This window comes from Crinia signifera, unplaced genomic scaffold (genome assembly GCF_055691185.1).
Source record: "Crinia signifera unplaced genomic scaffold, ASM5569118v1 HAP2_SCAFFOLD_74, whole genome shotgun sequence".
Lineage (NCBI taxonomy): Eukaryota > Metazoa > Chordata > Amphibia > Anura > Myobatrachidae > Crinia > Crinia signifera.
In genome coordinates, this window is record NW_028142643.1 from 459,261 (window position 1) to 464,178 (window position 4,918).

At 41.8% G+C, this 4,918-nt stretch overlaps 1 non-coding gene across 1 annotated transcript; it reads right to left on the reverse strand.

Moving 5' to 3' along the window:
* Positions 1–3,805: 3,805 nt before the first annotated feature.
* TRNAN-AUU (transfer RNA asparagine (anticodon AUU)) lies at positions 3,806–3,878 on the reverse strand. The gene has a single exon. It is a non-coding gene; the product is annotated as a tRNA-Asn (tRNA).
* Positions 3,879–4,918: the final 1,040 nt, after the last annotated feature.

Here is a 4,918-nt window from a genome sequence, read left to right on the forward strand (position 1 = left end):
CCTGAGATTAAGAGTCTCATGCTCTACCGACTGAGCTAACCAGGCTTGGCTACTGTTGTGTGACAAAAAGGCCATTCAAGCCAAGGAGTGCCCTACAAGCTATTAAAGTAGATCTAGGCTACCACATTCAGTACACTGAGATGCATGCTTGGTTTCACAAATTGAGGAAAATGGGTAAGTAAACGTGAAGTAAACTTTGAAGCATTGGTTGTTCAGTGGTAGAATTCTTGCCTGCCACGCGGGAGGCCCGGGTTTGATTCCCGGCCAATGCAGTACTCAAGTTTTACTGAAATTATGGTATATTTTGTTAAAGAGTGTCTGGCTCTTTGCATTTTGGTGGTGCAGGTAAAGAATTCCACATACAATAAATTAATGTTAGAATCTTGTGGTTAAGTGGTAGAATTCCCACCTGCCAAGAGAGAGGTCTGGATCTGAAAAGGGAATAAACACCAAACAAATGTTGTACTAAAAGCATATGACTATTTGCTTGGGAGTTTTATTTCTATTGACTAAGCTGGCCAGGCTTTGTTACAGTGTTGTAGCATCAAGGCAAGGCAACGCTTGCTCTTCAATCTACACTATTAAACCAAAGCAAAGTTTCCACATTCAGTAGATCCTGATATTCCTGCATGGTTTCACCCACTGATGTACACCTGAAACAGCGATATATTTTGTTAAAGAGTGCCTGGCTCTTTGCATTTTGGTGGTGCAGGTATAGAATTTAACATACAATGATTTAGTGGTAGAATCTTGTGGTTTAGTGGTAGAATTCTCGCCTGCCATGAGGGAGGCATGGATCTGAAAAGGGAATAAACACCACCCAATGTTGTGCTCAAAGAAAATGACTCTTAGATTTGAAGTCTTATTCGCTATTGACTCAGATAACTAGGCTTTTTTACAGTGTTATGGCATCATGGCAAGGCAAGGATTGCCCTTCAATCTATAAAACCAAAGCTAGGTTTCCACATTTAGTAGATCCTGAGATTCCTGCTTGGTTTCACACACTGATGTACACCTCTTTTAAGTTTCAAATAAAACATGTTTGGTTGTGTAGTGACAGAGATCTCGCCTGTAGAATTCTGGGAAAAAACACCGCCCAACGTGGGGCTCGAACCCACGACCCTGAGATTAAGAGTCTCATGCTCTACCGACTGAGCTAGCCAGGCTTGGTTACTGTGATTTGACAAAAAGGCCACTCAAGCCAAGGAGTGCAATACAGGCTATTAAAGTAGATCTAGGCTACCACATTCAGTACACTGAGATGCATGCTTGGTTTCACACATTGAGGAAAATGGGTAAGTAACCGTGAAATAAAATGTGAAGCATTGGTTGTTCAGTGGTAGAATTCTCGCCTGCCACGCGGGAGGCCTGGGTTCGATTCCCGGCCAATGCAGTACTCAAGTTTTACTGAAATTATGGTATATTTTGTTAAAGAGTGTCTGGCTCTTTGCATTTTGGTGGTGCAGGTAAAGAATTCCACATACAATAAATTAATGTTAGAATCTTGTGGTTAAGTGGTAGAATTCCCACCTGCCAAGAGAGAGGTCTGGATCTGAAAAGGGAATAAACACCAAACAAATGTTGTACTAAAAGCATATGACTATTTGCTTGGGAGTTTTATTTCTATTGACTAAGCTGGCCAGGCTTTGTTACAGTGTTGTAGCATCAAGGCAAGGCAACGCTTGCTCTTCAATCTACACTATTAAACCAAAGCAAAGTTTCCACATTCAGTAGATCCTGATATTCCTGCATGGTTTCACCCACTGATGTACACCTGAAACAGCGATATATTTTGTTAAAGAGTGCCTGGCTCTTTGCATTTTGGTGGTGCAGGTATAGAATTTAACATACAATGATTTAGTGGTAGAATCTTGTGGTTTAGTGGTAGAATTCTCGCCTGCCATGAGGGAGGCATGGATCTGAAAAGGGAATAAACACCACCCAATGTTGTGCTCAAAGAAAATGACTCTTAGATTTGAAGTCTTATTCGCTATTGACTCAGATAACTAGGCTTTTTTACAGTGTTATGGCATCATGGCAAGGCAAGGATTGCCCTTCAATCTATAAAACCAAAGCTAGGTTTCCACATTTAGTAGATCCTGAGATTCCTGCTTGGTTTCACACACTGATGTACACCTCTTTTAAGTTTCAAATAAAACATGTTTGGTTGTGTAGTGACAGAGATCTCGCCTGTAGAATTCTGGGAAAAAACACCGCCCAACGTGGGGCTCGAACCCACGACCCTGAGATTAAGAGTCTCATGCTCTACCGACTGAGCTAGCCAGGCTTGGCTACTGTGATTTGGCAAAAAGGCCACTGAAGCCAAGGAGTGCAATACAAGCTATTAAAGTAGATCTAGGCTACCACATTCAGTAAACTGAGATGCATGCTTGGTTTCACACATTGAGGAAAATGGGTAAGTAACCGTGAAGTAAAATGTGAAGCATTGGTTGTTCAGTGGTAGAATTCTCGCCTGCCACGCGGGAGGCCCGGGTTCGATTCCCGGCCAATGCAGTACTCAAGTTTTACTGAAATTATGGTATATTTTGTTAAAGAGTGTCTGGCTCTTTGCATTTTGGTGGTGCAGGTATAGAATTCCACATACAATAAATTTATGTTAGAATCTTGTGGTTTAGTGGTAGAATTCCCACCTGCCAAGAGAGAGGTCTGGATCTGAAAAGGGAATAAACACCAAACAAAATATACCAAAATTTCAGTAAAACTTGAGTACTGCATTGGACGGGAATCGAACCCGGGCCTCCCGCGTGGCAGGCGAGAATTCTACCACTTAACAACCAATGCTTCACATTTTACTTCACGGTTACTTACCCATTTTCCTCAATGTGTGAAACCAAGCATGCATCTCAGTGTACTGAATGTGGTAGCCTAGATCTACTTTAATAGCTTGTAGGGCACTCCTTGGCTTGAGTGGCCTTTTTGTCAAATCACAGTAACCAAGCCTGGCTAGCTCAGTCGGTAGAGCATGAGACTCTTAATCTCAGGGTCGTGGGTTCGAGCCCCACGTTGGGCGGTGTTTTTTTCCCAGAATTCTACAGACGAGATCTCTGTCACTACACAACCAAACATGTTTTATTTGAAACTTAAAAGAGGTGTACATCAGTGTGTGAAACCAAGCAGGAATCTCAGGATCTACTAAATGTGGAAACCTTGCTTTGGTTTTATAGATTGAAGGGCAATCCTTGCCTTGCCATGATGCCATAACACTGTAAAAAAGCCTAGCTATCTGAGTCAATAGCGAATAAGACTCCAAATCTAAGAGTCATTTGCTTTGAGCACAACATTGGGTGGTGTTTATTCCCTTTTCAGATCCATGCCTCCCTCATGGCAGGCGAGAATTCTACCACTAAACCACAAGATTCTACCACTAAATCATTGTATGTTGAATTCTATACCTGCACCACCAAAATGCAAAGAGCCAGGCACTCTTTAACAAAATATATCGCTGTTTCAGGTGTACATCAGTGGGTGAAACCATGCAGGAATATCAGGATCTACTGAATGTGGAAACTTTGCTTTGGTTTAATAGTGTAGATTGAAGAGCAAGCGTTGCCTTGCCTTGATGCTACAACACTGTAACAAAGCCTGGCCAGCTTAGTCAATAGAAATAAAACTCCCAAGCTAAGAGTCATATGCTTTTAGTACAACATTTGTTTGGTGTTTATTCCCTTTTCAGATCCAGACCTCTCTCTTGGCAGGTGGGAATTCTACCACTAAACCACAAGATTCTACCATTAATTTATTGTAGTGACAGAGATCTCGCCTGTAGAATTCTGGGAAAAAACACAGCTCAACATGGGGCTCGAACCCACGACCCTGAGATTAATAGTCTCATGCTCTACCGACTGAGCTAGCCAGGCTTATTTACTGTTGTGTGACAAAAAGGCCACTCAAGCCAAGGAGTGCCCTACAAACTATTAAAGTAGATCTAGGCTACCACATTCAGTACACTGAGATGCATGCTTGGTTTCACACATTGAGGAAAATGGGTAAGTAACCGTGAAGTAAAATGTGAAGCATTGGTTGTTCAGTGGTAGAATTCTCGCCTGCCATGCGGGAGGCCCGGGTTCGATTCCCGGCCAATGCAGTACTCAAGTTTTACTGAAATTTTGGTATATTTTGTTAAAGAGTGTCTGGCTCTTTGCATTTTGGTGGTGCAGGTATAGAATTCCACATACAATAAATTAATGTTAGAGTCTTGTGGTTAAGTGGTAGAATTCCCACCTGCCAAGAGAGAGGTCTGGATCTGAAAACGGAATAAACACCAAACAAATGTTGTACTAAAAGCATATGACTCTTAGCTTGGGAGTTTTATTTCTATTGACTAAGCTGGCCAGGCTTTGTTACAGTGTTGTAGCATCAAGGCAAGGCAACGCTTGCTCTTCAATCTACACTATTAAACCAAAGCAAAGTTTCCACATTCAGTAGATCCTGATATTCCTGCATGGTTTCACCCACTGATGTACACCTGAAACAGCGATATATTTTGTTAAAGAGTGCCTGGCTCTTTGCATTTTGGTGGTGCAGGTATAGAATTTAACATACAATGATTTAGTGGTAGAATCTTGTGGTTTAGTGGTAGAATTCTCGCCTGCCATGAGGGAGGCATGGATCTGAAAAGGGAATAAACACCACCCAATGTTGTGCTCAAAGCAAATGACTCTTAGATTTGGAGTCTTATTCGCTATTGACTCAGATAGCTAGGCTTTTTTACAGTGTTATGGCATCATGGCAAGGCAAGGATTGCCCTTCAATTTATAAAACCAAAGCAAGGTTTCCACATTTAGTAGATCCTGAGATTCCTGCTTGGTTTCACACACTGATGTACACCTCTTTTAAGTTTCAAATAAAACACGTTTGGTTGTGTAGTGACAGAGATCTCGCCTGTAGAATTCTGGGA